The 17,419-nt window shown below is 39.1% G+C and overlaps 1 long non-coding RNA gene across 1 annotated transcript in view; it reads right to left on the bottom strand.

Moving 5' to 3' along the window:
* LOC106782605 (uncharacterized) overlaps window positions 1–17,419 on the bottom strand; it is a 30,534-nt gene that overhangs the window by 1,357 nt on the left and 11,758 nt on the right. Inside the window, exons 6-12 of the long non-coding RNA XR_011432928.1 lie at window positions 12,626–12,724; window positions 9,047–9,297; window positions 6,783–6,878; window positions 4,841–5,395; window positions 4,631–4,700; window positions 4,034–4,102; window positions 1,600–1,805 (exon numbers count right to left, since the gene is read on the bottom strand). This is a non-coding gene — a long non-coding RNA (uncharacterized lncRNA). The remainder of the gene's footprint in view (window positions 1–1,599; window positions 1,806–4,033; window positions 4,103–4,630; window positions 4,701–4,840; window positions 5,396–6,782; window positions 6,879–9,046; window positions 9,298–12,625; window positions 12,725–17,419) is intronic.

The following is a 17,419-nucleotide window of genomic DNA, read 5'->3' as shown; positions in this document are numbered from 1 at the left end:
ATAGATCGATCTATGCCACATGTCAATATCACAGGTGTCACACAGTTCTCATTTATAAAATTGCTACTCTTTGTTTTATACAAAAACTACTCTATTCTTGGGACTCCTCCAAAATATATGAAAGTAAAAATGAATAATGAAGGTTAAGTCCAAGATAAATAGCCATTTCTGGATAAATTTGTAACTGAGAACAGGATGAACTCCATTTGGCCACGGAGCACCACTATCCCATAGTCATTTGTGCGACTCTGAGCTATTTCTAAATGACTGTTGGCGTTCACTGTCCGCCTGCTGTGTACTTATCCCTGTGGTAAGTAGGAACTGAGGATACAAATTGAATGGGACAGAGCTCCTGCCCTATCAAAGCCGATTGCCTCTTCCAAGAAAGAGAAGACTAAACAGTTCCAGAATAGTAATCCTGCAATCGGTGGCCTGTTTTATGTGCTACGTGAGCAGGGAGAAGGGGCAAGGACCCTCTCGCTGGGTAATGGGGCTGCATGCATGGGGGAAATTGTGAGAGCGGCTTCACAAAGAGGTAATAGCTAGACTAAATCTTATGTTATGGGGAGGAATGTTGTGTTGTTTTTTTTAAAAAATGTCCCTTTTTCACACTTAAGAGACATGGCTGAATCTAGTAAAAATATTAGAAAGGAGTAAATTAGGGCTAGAAAAAATTGGGAGATTTAATTTGGAAGGTTCACCTCATGATTTCATGGGTTGGATGCTACAACAAATAAGCCATTTAAAGATAACTTTGAAAATCCATGCAGTGGTTATTTATTTTGAGGAGATTGCAATATATATCTGCAAATATGAAGAAACAATTTTTTAATATTATCAGAATGACTACTTGTGGCTTGGTATAAAATATCTATCAATGACACCGTGTACCAATTCAAATATTTGTATACTTTAAAATATTTAGACAGATAAAGATGAAGTAATCTGGAAAATGCCTTGATGATTCAAAAATGGCTTAAGTGATGTTGATGAAATGGGTTTATAAATGAATGATATTTTCACCCAAGTTAGGCCAAAGTAATTTTCTCGTGAATTTTAAGTTGGAACAGAGTCCACTGTCTTTGGGTGCTAGACTCTGAAAAACATGCAAAATTAGACCTGGGACAATCATGCTTGCCTCCCAGCTTTGCTGGGAAAGCAGTGAACGTCCCACAGCAGAAGAGTAAAGTGCAGAGGGAAGCAAAATTAAAAGGCCATGTGAACTGTAAGAGAGGAAGAGAGAGACAGAGGGAAGTTGGTCTCTGGCTTGTCTTGATTGTCTTGGTTTGGATGCTCTTAGTTTTAGTCCCTTGAAGAGCCTGGCTGCACTTCTCATCCTTGGATTTCCTGAGATTTGCCAAGATTGTTCCAGGTTTTGCCTAAGAAATTATGAGCGGATTTTGTTACATCCAGGCAAATGATTAATACACTTGTGCCTTTCAAAACAAAAAAATAGAAGGTAGCCTAAGACCAAGAAGAAGAGGCAACAAATTGTTTAAAGTATGATCTATACAGATCCCTACCATTTTTTACTTATTGATCCCACTAGAGTCAATACTGAATAACAAGCAAGAGAATATAAATAAATTCAAATGCTACCTTTATATTCTCCTGGGATCCACAGTATAAATAAAATTGTATGTAATCTTAGCTGAATGAGATGGTTCCATAGTTTTATCCATAATATTCAGTTTAGAGAAAAATTATTCAGTTTATCATTTCCAAGTTTATTCTTTTGTTAAGTAGATTAAACTGTAATGTTCAGGGTGATCCCAAATTTCATTTGGAATTATGATTTCTTCCATCTGGAAAGAAGGTTAAAAGAAGAGTAGTTGATTAGCCATTTATTTTCAAATACTCAAATATATTGAGAGTATAGTTGAAATTTTCCATGATCCAGATGTTGGACATATGTAAACTTTAAAAGAACAAGCAACTGCCACTTGATAAGTCATAGGTTAGGGCAGCATTGGGTGTAGAAAAAACTTTGAAGAGACAAATCTGACCTTGATGGCATCAACAATGATTTCCTGTTGAGTGGCTGCTCTCGCCATCCTATGCTACATTCAGTAATTTTATAGAGGCTCTTCTTACTACTGGCCCCTCTAAATTCCTTTTCTTATTAACTCTTCAGAAATTCATTCCCACAAAAGGGATTGATAGTTACTCAGTGTAAGCTCTCCCAGGAGAACTGTCATTTTAAGCCTTTAATTAAACAGAACAACCTTTTACAGCAGGATTTTTCAAAATGTAGTCAAAATAAAAGGGAGTATTTGAAGAACAAGCAAGTTTCCCTGCTGCCTCTTATCATACCAGGTTGGGAACTGTCCACTCCATCTCTTTCCCGAACAAATCAGGCCTTGTTTGCCAAAAAAGTAGCAAGCAGAAGTAATTGTTCTACTAATTCTGCCTTATCATTGCTATTCTCATTCACAAATCATCTTATTTTCCTTGAAAGTTTGTATATCCTTCCCAAAAGAAAAAGAAAATGAAAAAAGAGAATGAACTCAATGAGGGGTTAAGCAAATGATATCAAGGAGACATGGCACCACTGGCAATTTTTATGAACATATATAAAACAAAATAATTATATAAACAATAACATACATAAAAGGAAAAAGGTAACTTATTCAAAGCAATTTCCTGCATGTTGGTCTCTTGCAAAGTTCCTTGAAAATTTGCAATACAAGTGCTTAAGGCAAATAATGCTGGTGGAGCACCAAGGTGGTGACTAGGTCACCCATCTACCCCATCATATTTGCTGTAGCAGTATAGAGGGGCTCTAATTCATGATTAAGTCAGAGCAGGAGTTGGTGCTCCCCAAACCAAGGCAGCTCAGGTAGCAGGTCATGCTATTGGCCGATTCACCAAATAGCAGCCACCACAAGAGTTGGACCCCGGCTCATGACAGGAAGAGGTAGTGCTTCACAACAATTCAGTTTAAAAACCCCACAGCCTGAGAGCCGAGGTCTCTCCCCCAAGTCTGATATCTGTTTCAGCCAAAGTGCAATGGGCAACAGCAAACCCCACATCTACAATTCCTATTATCCTGTGCACATTCTAAATAAATACTTCCCCAGTAGGACAGGTGTGTGTGAAGTCTGGCCATTTGCTGTAAGTACTTTCTATTGATTCATCTCTCGACAAATCATTTTTGGGGACAACTCTGTGCCAGAAGCTGTGCTCCATAAAACACATACTCAGAACTGGGACAGAGGACAAAGAGCAAGAATGGGCTTTGGAATTATGACAACCAGATTAAAATCTCAAGTTGCTAACGACTAGCAGTGTAACTTGGGCAAGTTATCTTCTCTAAGCCACATTTTTGTTCCATAAGATGTATAAGCTTGGGATTAATGAAAACATATGAATAGCACCAACATTAATACGATGGCTATAGTATTCCATCTTAGTCAACTTGTTTATATTATCACACTTTGAAAAAGAATTCTGGTAATCAGGACATGTAAATGGATTCTTAATTTCAGAAACACAAATGATCAGACAACACATTATAGGAATATCGGGATCAGATTTTAAAACTCTTTAGTAAAATATGAGGGGTAACTTTTATTGAAATAGTCCATTATTAGAGCATGGATGCATAAAAACAGTATTTGTAAATAGCTTCTTCCAAAATTCACACTGATAATTGTTCATTATTAAGCCGTTTATCAGTGGGAAATATATCAGTTCTTGGTGACAAAAAAAAAGCCAAAATAACAAAAGGACTTCTCAAGAAGTCTTCTCATGTACAATTTCATAGAACACATCTAAATAAGTCAGTAGTGTGGGTGGGTTGCTAGGAAATGTTCTAGCTTAAGGTACTTATGGTATAGCCTTGAAAACATGGGTCCATGTAGAAATTAAACTATAAGAATTACATGGTCAAATTCCTCCACAGTACACATCTTGAAGATATTGCATACTGTCACAGATTGTACAGAATTTCCTACTCATAAGCTGTAACAACTAGGTGACTTCCCATGATAGAGCTAAGAGGATGCTTTAGCAGGAAGATTCTTTGCCATACCTTCCTTTAGTTGTAGATTAAAGATCCTTAAATTTTAGCAAACGAGCCGAAAGCTTCCAGTCCAGGGCTCTGAAAAAAGAGATTGCTCCTGGGATGTTAAGTAAGAAATGAACTAAACTGATTTATTCCTAAGGAATTTACTACCTAAAAGTGTTTCTATTCCCACCTCTTCCTGAAGAATTCATTTCCCAAAAGGATTGTTATAGAATGAAGTTTATTTGGAGTATATGCATGGGAAAACATAAGGAAAAAAGCATTTTTTAGGAAAAAAAATGAATTGCACTGGTTGCATAATTTTATAGCCAAACTTATTCCAAAAATAGGACCAGGATGTTTCTAGCATCCAGTGGGTACACAGTTAGATTCGATGTTTCCACTGCAGTTCAGACTAATATTAAAAGTTCAATATATACAGGTGCTTTGGGGGAAAAAATGAATAGTTTAAGTAAATGGAACACGTCATCCTCAAATAAGTTTAGAAGCATCAATGAATTAATCAATCCCAACATTTGATGCTTTAAATATATGACCCTTCTTCATCTCCACCAGAATTCCATTTTACAGATAGGAAAGTGATACGCAATGACCCTTGCTTACCCAGGAGGAAGTGCTGGGGTGCCAGTGTTCTGGCCAGGGCCGTGCCCTCAAACCAAGCATCTTTGCGAGGCTGTAGGTGGAAATTAAAGGACAATTGAAGAGATACATGAAATACATTCAGGCAATCTAACCGCAGAAAAAAGATCACCAAAATATATTTCTCATTACTGAGACAGAATAAAGAAAAATGATCCAATAAGTAGCTTCTACCTTGACCGGAAAACAGAATAGGAGCTTCCATGTGAAGGTACACAAGCAGAACCTGTAAAGGGATTACGTATTATTTTTGAAAACAATGTTTCACCTTGAGGCATTGTCATCTATATCACTTCCTTCCTTCACTGAAGGTAATTAAACAACTTATTTACTTTTCTCTAAATTAAAATAAAGTTCATAGAAGGAATACATTTTTGAAATTAAAGTCTATCATAAAGAAGGGATTTTAAGGAGCTTCTATAGCCTTGCCATCATTTTTAAAGCACACAATGGAATTAGCTGAAGACTTGGAAAAAACACACTCCAGGGAGCCATTCAGTATTAACTAAAGAAATACACTCTGTTGTAACCATGGTTTTTGTTGTTTTGATTTCATCACTTGTTTCTAAAATGCTATGATCAAGCTCTTGGAAATCCAGACTTCGACGTTTCTTCCCCAGATTCTGTAGGACTGCGCAATAATTTAAGCTTTTCATCTGAGTTAGAGTCTGCACTTCCGGAGTTCATCAACCTCATCTGTCATGTCTATGTCACTGAAATGAGAAAAACCTTAGAAGGCAGAAAAAAAATTAAAAACAAATTAATGTGGGAAGATGATATAAATCAAGTGGTGAAGCCAAGAGTAAATTATCAAAAGATCTTTCATCAGGAGTGAATACATTTTCCTTTCTCAAGAGGAGCCCATTATGTGTTTGTGTTTGCACTATTATGCATCAAGTGGCATATTAAAGAAATAGATTTATTAGGATTTAGAATGTGTTTTACTCTGATAGGAAAGAATAGTGGTGCTTCAAATTTAGTTTGAAAAGGCTTAAACCGTGAGAGTCTACCTAGGCCACGGCTAGCCACGAATGCTAGGAAAAACAAATACTATTTTTAACTTAAAACACACGAACCTATAAGACTTCTTCTCCCTTCTGAGAATGCAATACCAGGTTAGAATGAGCATGAAACAATACCATGTCAGAATAAGTATTATGTATTCTACCTAAAATCCTCAGGATTTATTCAGTTAAATACCACAGTTTGACGTTTTTATGGCAAATCATGCTCTGTTTACTGAGAGGGGAAAGAAACAATTAAAACGAGCCTTGCTTGTGTTTTCTGAGCTTATTTTTCTTCTGAGTCAGACTGATTGGCTTTACCAACAGGTTTTGAAAGACACATCTACATAAAACAGAGATCTCAATACGGGGTTTGAGATTGCCAAGCAATTTGGGAGGACATCAAAAGTGGATAGAAATTCAGAGATAAAGAAAAATCTGCTTTTCTGTGGTATGTTACTTGTAACTTGTGCATCACCACACCTGTTCCTTTATTAGAGAAAAATAGCCATATTGGAGCCCTTCTGGAGAAGTGTGTACATCTGTTTGTGAGAGAGAGAGACAGAGAGACACCGGGGAAGAACCATCTAGGCATTTAATGGGGCCTAAGCCAGGATAAGCAGGAAGATGGGGGAAAGCACTACTGGAACAGGGAGAACGCTGACCAGAGATTTGCGAGTGTCTCAAGAGTTAAGCAGAAAAGGCCTTTCTTTCTCTGGAGGAGCAGACAATGCTAGAAAGAGCCAGGTGTGGGGAAGTAGGATAAGGGTGGCCTGGTGGGACACGAGTTCAGAGAATGTTCTACTGTGAGACCAGCCTATTCTTGACAGGGGCTCTTAGGGAGGGGTTGTCAGGGTGGCTTAAAGTTCAGAGACCTGAGTGAAGGGCAGGAACTTAACAAGTTTGGTTAACCAGCGTTTGGTCCTGAGTGATCAGTGGGGACAAGCGGTTCAGCGAGGAACAGTGTACGAGGCAAAGAATACAAGTTTGGAGAGTTTGTGTCTGGCCTTGTCGAGGGGCCATCTGTGAGCGTATCTAAGTCATATATGGAAGGGGGCTTCTCTGCAGGATGCTGTTTCCTGGAACACCAAGCCTGGGGGGGTTTCTCTAACCTTCTCTGTGTTCCAGGATCACAGGGCTAGGGCAAAATTCCACACAGTCAGTCTTGATGTCACGCCCAGCTCTGAGTTTTTCTTCTTGCTCTTGTCCTAAAAAGGAAAGGCTCCTCTTATCCTCTCCTGACACAAAGATCCTGGGAGAACCAGTGCACTTTACCGAAGTGCCGGGCTGGGGAAGGGAGAATTAGGTTGGAAAGTCTTTAAAGAGGAAAGAGACCCCCCGGGACAATGTCTGAGCTGAGATTGGCCTCCTAAAATGATCATAGTCTCCTTAACAAGATAAAAAGCTTGGGACATGTCCTGTCATAAAGTCCCCTCAGCTGCTGGGAGTCACTGCTGGAGCCTGTGGATGGTTTCCAGCGTTCTGACCATGGGAGGAATCTGCTGCAGCCTCTGGGTGGGCCAACAGAGGGAAAGGCAGTGTACAGGGAGTTAAACAGATGTTTGAAGCCTCTTCCAGGCACGTGTTGGTGACAGGGTCCGGCCTGAACAAGAACAAAAAGGTCACATTTGACAGCAGATCTCATCAGGGTAAGCTAGTATACGCCAGTGATTTTATCACGTCCCAGAAGCTCAGAGGGAGGAGGTACATGAAATTAAGTAGGTGGTGATCTTTTACCTCCTGGGAAATAAATGCTGCATAAACTTGAACTAAACAAACTGCATAAAACCTTGAACTCCCTGTGTCTCCTTTTCTTAATCAAGAACACTGCTTACCACTCTGATGACTTGTAGGTTTATCCTGTGAATTTCTAGACCAATTAAGAGCTCGAGAAAAAACTTCTTCCAAATAGAACACAAGGATTGTTACTGTTATATACACTACTAGCGTCTGAAGCAGCGAAATGCATCGTAAATTATATACTTAACTCCATAAGGGTGAAAAGAAATTAGTTCTGCTCAAAAGTAACAAAATGGTGATAAGTCTCATTCAATTTCACCGTTTAGGAGCATTCAGACCTTTTATCACTATTGTGATAAATTGGAAGTGGGAACGGAGTCTGTGTTTTCTGTAATTTTGCAGTAATAATGCCATTTCTGACACACTTTGTCTCTGTCATCAAGGTAATATGATTTGCTTCTTAATTACATTTCTGGGGAAAGGAAAGATAACAAAGAACCACGCCAGTGAATCCATCTCCTTAGAATACGTGTTACAGTGAGCCTTGGTTAATGCTAAAAAGGTAGAGAGGAAAGAGGCTCAGGAAACCAGATTAGATTGTCTCTTTCTCTTACTTGTCCTAGTTTACAGGATGTTATTATTCTGTATTCCATAAATTAAATGTAATTACATTTTAGTGTCATCTCCATTTCTCATAATGCTAGAGTGTTCATTGTAACTTACCAAGAAGCCTTAAATGTGGGTGCCTGGGAAGTTGGAAGGAACAAAATGAGCCAATCCTGCTTTCTGTATCCTATTATCAAGCTTCATTTTACCACTCTCCTGCAGGAGGGGCCGTCACACCTAAATTACACCACCAACTAATGGAGACCACCTAGAGAGATGCCGAAAGTCTTACGCACAGTAATTTTTAGAGATTTTCCATTATCCTTTATTCAGCAATATTCCCAATATCCATCTTAGCATTTGGTGAATGATTCTGAATCTGAAGCATCATTTTCTCCCCTAATCATCACGCCCAAGATCCAGGTAAGTTCTGTCACGCTCCAGGTCACCTCTAAAAGCTGCCATGTCTTTGTACCACTTACGGCGCAGACTCAAGCAACGAGCAGCAGGGACTAGAAAAAGACCCCCTTGCTTCTCATGCCCAAACTGGAGAAGCCAGCTGAGGGCTATATTGTAGAGTAGGCCGACCTCAGCTGATACTCCAAAATATTTATTTAGCACTGCACTAGATGTGAATAGAAATTAAGATAAATAAATATAGGGCCCAAGTCCTCCAGAAGCTGACAATGTACTCATCCACTTGGGAAGATTCTGATAAGTTTATTCACACCAAACTGTTATTAGCTGACAAGTGTTAGTTCCATCAGGTGCTGTTGCAACACATTCCTTAGCAACCCACTTTCTCCCTCCTTGGTGGGTATGTAGAAGGGTGGAGGCTGGGTGATTTGGGTATTGCTGTGTGGGAATAGCTTCAGAGAAAATCTGTCAGAGAATTATAAAGTTGCCCAACGGAGGCTCCAGAGAACCGGCTGTCATCCTATTTCATCCTGGACCTTTTACAGAATGGGTTCCCAGAAATGTCCCTTAACAGATTCTCTGCCAACGGAGAGGGCAAGTGTGCAAAGCTCACCTTGGAGCCAGAAGTCTCAAGAGAGTCATTTTCTCATTAAGGATTTTATTCCTTTTAAAAGCACCATAATGTAGCTTGAAAAACTGCTTTCCTTTGAGAGCTTGTTTCATAGCCTGATGTACTTTTCAGGGTAATGGCCGCAGAATTTAGGTTCAACTGGTAGTGATCCTGAAGGGCAGCGTACCAAGTGTGCAGTGCGTCCGGAATTTTAGGCTGGAGATAAAGTGGCCTCCTGAGTGAATGTCACATTTCTGTGAATGGATAGAGGAGATGTGTCCTGAAAAAAAGGTTTTTTGGGGGAAAAAATCTAGATGGCTTTCTTATAGGAGATATCTGTATTTCTATCTACCTATGAATGTATAGATATTTTCATACCTATATATCAAATAATACCATACATCTGTATATATACATATATGATTTCTTATATTCAATCGTTGGTTATTTATCAGTAAAAAATGAAAACCGGGGCCAAATACTTACAGAAAAATTTATAGGATGTTTCTTTTTTTTGGTCTATAATCATAAAACAGTAAAAGAATTTTAAAAAATGAAAACTAGGGACCAGACTACTTACAGAAATTTTCCTGAAAAAAAATTTAACGATAACCTCTCCTATCATTTAGGCACCTTACTAGATATATTTGGGTTTAAAATATGGGAGGTCTGTCCTGCAAATCAAGGCCTTGGCCAGTTGGCTTGGGATAAGGCTTCTTTCATCTGTGAACATATAGATGCAATAAACTGTTATTAGCAGAGGATGGTACCCTGTCTTCCTCTGCTCTAATGCCAAGGTATAATTTATATAAGTTAAGAATCTAATGTAGAACATGATGACTATAGTTGACAACACTGTGTTATATAATTGGAGTTTGCTGAGAGAGTAGAACTTGAACGTTCTACTTACGTGAGGTGATGGATGTGTTAATTACCTCAATGAGGGGAATTCTTTCACACTGATATATATATCAAATCATCGCGTTATACACTTTAAATATCTTTCAATTTTATTCGCCAATTATACTTCAAAAAAATTTTTTAAAAAAATGTGGTCTGTATCTGAATATTAAACTTATCCAGAGGAGAAAATAAAAGGATTTTGTTAGAAAAACTCTTCTGACTGACACCTGTCTCTTCAAGTTCTGAAGTTTTTACCCAGAGCCTTAAAAAAAGAAAGTATCAATTAATCAATGCCTGACAGGAAGGGAGGGTCCCTGACCTTAACCAAGAGGTTCCATAGGACAATAAAATATGTCAAAATAAACAGTATGTGGTCGACACAATAAATGCTTTTACTGAATAATAATATTAATAATAATAGACAATGTCTTTGGGGAACTCAGTATGTGCTGACACTTGGCTACACACCACACTCATGGGGTCGCAGCTCCAAAATATACTGTTTTCAAAACTCATTTGACAGCAACACCTGACCCACCTTGAACTCATTTGATGGCAAAACTTGACCTGAACTGCTCTGTGGCTATTTCTAGTCTTTATTTATTTGACTTACTGTGAATATTTGTATATTTTCCTGCAGAATTGTTAATATGCTTGACTATGCTCTCCAAAATCTGTCATGGGGTATTATGTAATACATCGTACATATTCCATGTAACCCTTTTTTAAAAAATTAAAATTTCCTAATTCTAGAATATATCTAGTCTCAAGGGTTTGGACAAGGGTTGTAGATACTAACTCCTTCCAATAACCTTTGATATAGTGTTCCTATAGTATTACTATTATATTTATTTTGTGATTGAGAAAGTGTAGCACAGAGAGATTAAGTGGCTTTCCTAAGTCACACAGCTGGTGATAGTTGGAGTTACGACAAGAATTTAGACAGTTTCTCACCAAGACCTATGATCTCTACCCACTGCTTTGTACTGCTTCTTATATGGATATTGAAACATAACAGAGAAATGATCAAGTTTAGTAGTAGGATAATGGAACAACTACATGTAAGCAATAAGAAAATATTTATAAACAAGCAAAAATACTTTGTTGCATTTTTGACAATTAGTCTAATGCATTGACTAAGAGCTACAGGCACTAGGCAGCAATACTGGAGAGACGAGGAACAGGACAAGGCCGCTTTGTCAGTGGCAGTCCTGGGAAACCCAGGATGTCAAAGAAGAAACAATCATCAGAGGAGCCTCTTAGGAATCTTTGTGTCAGAAGCCTGGAGAAACCCCAAAGCAGTCACTAAACAGCAGGAGCCACAGAAATCAGGAGAACCACAGCTTCGCCAAAGCCCAAGAGACACTTGTGAACCTCTGCTTCCTCTTTCCCTTCACCTGCACGCTCCATTGGGATTGCAAGCATCTTTCCTGCTACTGGAGGCCCTTTCTCTTATCTTCCCCTGACAGGTGAACAGACTTCGGGTAAGGAGGACTTCATTTCCTACGTAAGAATGTCACAATCTGTGAAAGCTAGTGCAGAGGTTACTGGGGAAAAGGGAGAGACAGCGAAATAGCTTGCATGATGCTAACTATCCATCTTGATAACATCTCATTGAAAAAAAGTCTTCCAGTTGTTTTCAATTTTTTATAAATATACTTAAAACAACCAAAGAGAAAGAAGGGTGGAGAGATGGAAAGTGATGTTCTCAACAACAAAGGTGAGGGCAAAGCCCTTTGCAATACGATTGGCTACTAGGAAAGGGGCCAGAAGGGCTGCAAGCAGATGCTGAGGGTAAGCAAGGCGGAAGGTGCAAAAACAGATGCTAATGGCTTTAAGAGAAATGAGTTTTCCAGAGAGTTCTATCACCATGTGTTCTAAAGCTAGAAGGGGTCAAGATGAAATAACTCTACAAGTAAGGAAAGGATAATTGAGTTTGCTAGTCTCTGAGCTAAATGCTGGCCAAGTAGAACGGGTTGCTTGATGCACCATGTAGAGTGGTGTCCAATTAATTCTAGGACTCTCGGTCTCTGACTGTGGAATTAGGAAGGTGAGTTCTTTTAACTAAACAAAGATGGTTATTGATGTGCGTAACAATTCATTTTCAAGCATGTTTTTATTAAGCGATGGTATTAGAAGATAACCCTTCAGGTCCCCCGAGGACAGTGACTTATCCTGGTGGCCCCACGGATCTACAGAAATATAGAGCCATTTGTCCAGAGATCAAAAAGTGATGCTAAAACAAGCTTGCTTACCTTGGAGGTAATGTTGGAGTTAAGTTATACATGGTCTTTGAGTGATTTGCGTCAAAGACCAAAAAGTGACTTCAGAAAGATTTAAGCTCTCCTCCCCCTTTATCCGTATAAAATGGCCCTTCTCCAAAGGACTCTGAAGAGTTTCTAACAGCAAGTTATTACAAGGCTGACAAATCAGCTAAATGGCCTTTTTTAATCACTATAAAATGAAGCATACTTGCAGAGATCAGAATGCCAATTATTTTATCTAAAATTTCTTTCAGAGAAATTACATTATAAACTATCAAAACGGAGCCTGGAACTGATTATAGCATGGCAATGCATTCATGCCACTATCGTTAGTAGCCAGGAAATGTTATTGAAAAGTAAAAAGATATACATTGTTTGATATCCAACCACACGTCAGAAATTTTGACAGACAAACCTGGTATGGCTTCAGTGTTTTCAGATAAACTTTGAGGATTCATTTCACATCAGAGACCCCTTGAATTACGTTGCAAGAAGAAATCAAAGACTTCCTCCTCTGGGACAGAAGGCAGAGAGTAGAGGGAAAAAATTACGGAATGAGACTTCTTTTAAAAATAAGTACTTCAGCATGGTTATATAATTTAACTCTTCGACATCCTCAAACTGTAGTAATAGTCCTTTGTTATTTTCTGCTCAGCATGCATTTTTCCCTTTGTCTGGCAATTGCACTCTATTTTTCTTTGCTAAGTAATTCAGGTAAATCTGGCCCAATCTATCCTGCTCCGAGGAATGGGAAGTAGCCGATACACAGTCAGATAGCTTTACAATGAGTAGCTCAAGGACAGGCATGTGACCCTGTCTGAGCCAGGGAGTTAAGCCCAAGACTCTTTCAGAAATCATTGGAAAGAGAAGCTAAATTGATAAGCCGAGAGCTGCCAAGGGCCTCTGTATAGTGAGAGCCTGCCTGAGAAGCAGCCAACACGGAGAATAAAAGAGCTGAGAGATGGATAGAAGTGGTGGCTGGGAAGAGGAGTGGGGAACAGTGGAGAGACTGATGAAGTACTGATGATACTCTTTGGCTCTTCCTAACACTGGCTTTCTCATTTCTGGATTTTTCCATTATATAAAATAAAATAATCCGTTTTGTATTTATTATGACTATTTTAAGCAAAATTATAATTGGGATTCTGTCACTTAAAGTTTAAAGATTCAAATTTATAGAAATGGATACTTGCAGGTGGGGTAAAGTGTAAGCTTTTGGATTGACTGACTCTAAGTGGAATAGGAGAAAGCTGGAACTGCTCTACCCGAGGGAGATCATTGACATTGCCTGTTATGCAATAACAAAGCAACTGGTTAAATTATCTCTTGCTATATTTTAGGAGTCTGGTGATGTCTCCACTGTAGCTGGAATTTTAGGTTAATAAGTATAAAATGTCAGAAGACAGCTAAATCTTTCATCCTATGTCCTTAAGGAAAGATAAAGCATATGGTCAAATGCGGCACATCTGAAAGTAGGAACAAGGAAAAAAGTAGTCTTAGTTTTCTCATTTACTTATTTGCTTCTTTGTTGCTATGAAGCTACAGTAATAAAGACAGGGCAGAATGGTAGATAAATAGATTAGTGGAAGAGAAAAGAAAATCCAGAAATAGACTCTGATTTTCCACAAGGCACATCCGAGCAATTCAATCGGGAATGAAAAGTCTTATCAAGAAATGGTCTGGAAAATGAGATAAGAGCATGAAAAACTATTAACTTTAACCACTATCTCACAATAGTAAAAAAATCATTGCAGAAGATCATAGACGTAAAACATAAAACCAAAACTATAACATTTCTGGAAGTAAACATAGACATATATTCCTGAGAACCTCAGGTAGATAAAGACTTCTGAGAAAGGACTAAAGAAAAAAGCACCAACAAGAAAAGAAAAACATATAATACATTGGACTTTATCTAAATTAAAAACTTCTGCTGGTCAAACGACACTATAAGAGGGGCTGGCCCCCTGGCATGGTGGTTAGGTTGGCGCATTCTACTTCGGCGGCCTGAGTTTGTGGGTTGGGATCCTGGGTGCAGACTCACACCAATTGTCAGCCATGCTGTGGCAGTGACCCACATACAAAATAGAGGAAGACTGGCATGGATGTTAGCTCAGGGCTAATCTTCCTTAGCCAAAAAAAAAAAAAAAGGACACCATAAGAAAATGAAAAGCCTGGAACAATATTTGTAATACATATATCTAACACAGGACTTGAATCCAGAATATCTAAACTCCCACAATTCAAAAAAAAGAACAACAATAAAATTAAAAATGGGTAAAATATTGAAAGACACTTCACAAAACAACAAATTGAAGTAATTAATAAGCATGTGGAAAGATACTCAACACCATCAGTCATCAGGAAAATGCAAATTAAAACCACATCAGTTAGAAACAAATTGAAGGACCCGATAATACCAAATCTTGGCAAGAATGTGCAGCAACTGGAACACTCACACATTGCTGGCGAGAGGGTGAAATAGCAGAACCACTGTGGAAATATGTTTGGCATTTCCTATAAAACTAAACATTCACTTACTAAATCAAAGCATTTACCAAAGACAAAATGAAAATACTTTTATACACAAAAGTTTGCACATGAAGGTTTATAGCAACTTTAATCAATTCTATCCCCAAACTGGAAACAGTTCAAGAGTGTCTCAGCAGGAATATAGAAAAACAATTTGTGATGTAGTCATAGACTGGAATACTATCCATCATCATCACCATCATCATCAACTACTGCTACATGCAATACAATGAACGAATCTCAAACATTATGTTGAGCAAAACAATCCAGACACAAAAGATTACCTACCATATGCTTCCATTTTGATGAAGTTCAGAACAGACTGTTGCTATGATGCATCCCCATCATAGCACTTGGTTTTACCCTAACCCTATCCCTAACAATATCACTTCCATCTCAGGCTCAACTCTATCCAAGGGCTCTCTTCTGCCTTCCCAAATTAAAATCTCCCTCCTGCACCAATTCCACTCACTCTCCCAGCTGTCTTACCCAAGGGGAGATAAAGGAGAAAAGGCAACAGAAACTTTAGTTGATATAATCTGTATGACTAGGAGCTTATAAGACGGGCGGCAGCGAAGAGCCTTCATTCTGCACTGAGTAGACACGGCCTTTTCAGGGGCAGCATTAACACTTACACTTCTACTATTTCTGACCTAGACAAATTGGCAAGAGAGGAAGACTATGAAAGTACTAACCTATGGTGGTAAAATCAGAACAGTGGTTGCCTCTGTCAGGTAGGGATTAGCTGGAAGAGAACTGAAGTCACTTTCTAGCGTGATGGAAATGTTCCTGACCTTGACTGGGATATTAGATACGCGGGTGTTTACATTTTCAAAACTCATTGAATTACATCCCTAAGATCTTTGTGTTTTCTTATATCTAAGTTTTCCTTCAGTGAAAAATGAAAATTGATGTGCTTAACAATATTTCTTTAAGTGTGGAAAAACCGAAAAGACCTTAAGGCCATGGGTTACTGTTTGTGGCTAGTAATCTGTGATGCCTGCAAATCAAGTAGTCGAGTTTGATAGGATTGGAAAAGCTGAATTCTCTGTGAAAAATACAGTTAGTCCTGGCGGGAAGCAGGATATAAGATTGAAACCAAGGAAACCAGAGCTTGAATCCTCAGGCCCATTCCTCTATTTCCTTCTTGCCTGAGAAGACGGTGAACACCACATTCACATTTCTGGTGGAAATGGCATTTCAACCTAAACTTTATACTCAGAAAACTGGTTCATAAAGTGAGCAGGGAGAAAAACATTTTCAAACGTGGAAGAACTCCAACAAATCTTAGCCTTTTCTTAGGAAGCTCTTTGGGGATGTGCTCCAAGCAAACAAGGAAGCAGATGAAGAGATAAGGCATTGCTTTTAGGAACAGGGAAGCTCACAGAGGATCAAGAAGGGATATAGGGGAACTCTCAGAATGGCCAACGTGTGCCAGGTACAAAAGACCTTCAGCCCCAACTGAGCAGGATGGTGGAGTGTGGCAGAGAATTCTTCAAAAGTAAAATAAGTGTGTGTGTGTGTGTGTGTGTGTGTGTGTTGGGGGGTCAGGTCACAAGACATGAGCAAAGAGCACATTATTTAATACGGGCAACTGTGCAGGTTGGAGATCACCACAGACTCCCCAAGAAAACCTCTAATATGCTCCTCAAGAGAGCCAACCTGTGAACTTCTGCCACACAGAAGATGCCAGTAGCTGAATTACAAAAGCACCGATGACATAAGGTCTTTGCCACCCTTGCCCTAAGCTCTTCACTCCTTTCATCTCCTACCCCTGTGGAGGGGCCAGGAAGTATGGAGGGTGGGGAGAGAGCTGGAGGAAGAGGGAAAGGACAGACCCTATAATCACTTCCCCATTGCAAGTCTCCGAGCCAACCCCAGGACAGCCTGAACTTGAGGATGGAGGGAAATCGAATTAGAGATGACATTGAAGGTTTAAGTTGGAGCGGTCTGGACATAATACCTAAAAGTAGTCACAATTAACTTTTGCTTATACGTGAAAGGGACCAGAAAGTGATGGAGGATCTGACAGAGCAGGTGAAAACACAGTGATGGGAGAAAAATTACCTTTTTTCCCCTGTTTTTACCCCACTGAGTTCAGATTGTTCGATAATCTGGTTACAGCATCTGCTACCTGCCTGTTAAGATTGTCGAGGTTTGGCTATCTATTTTTCTGATACCACCACCCATCTTCCATTCCCAATCAGCAAATGGACATATACCAGAGTATTTGATTTGGTGTATTCACTGCTTACATCATTGTGACTATGTAAATATTGTTTAACTGTGGATCCACATGTAGCACTACGATCACCTTTCTTCATGTTATAAAGCTTTGCATTTTCCCTAAGTTACACCTTAGCTTAGCTTTTTAAGACTCAATTGAGAAAGCAAGAACTATGTTTTTAGCACAATAAAGATCCTTACAGTGGGGCTGGCCCCGTGGCCAAGTGGTTAAGTTCGCGCGCTCCGCTGCAGGCGGCCCAGTGTTTCGTCGGTTCGAATCCAGGGCGCGGACATGGCACTGCTCGTCAGACCACGCTGAGGCAGCGTCCCACATGCCACAACTAGAGGAACCCACAATGAAGAATACACAACTATGTACCGGGGGGCTTTGGGGAGAAAAAGGAAAAAATAAAATCTTTAAAAAAAAAAAAAAAAAAGATCCTTACAGTAA

Source organism: Equus caballus, chromosome 26 (genome assembly GCF_041296265.1).
Source record: "Equus caballus isolate H_3958 breed thoroughbred chromosome 26, TB-T2T, whole genome shotgun sequence".
Lineage (NCBI taxonomy): Eukaryota > Metazoa > Chordata > Mammalia > Perissodactyla > Equidae > Equus > Equus caballus.
This window is presented reverse-complemented; position numbering and strand designations above follow the sequence as displayed.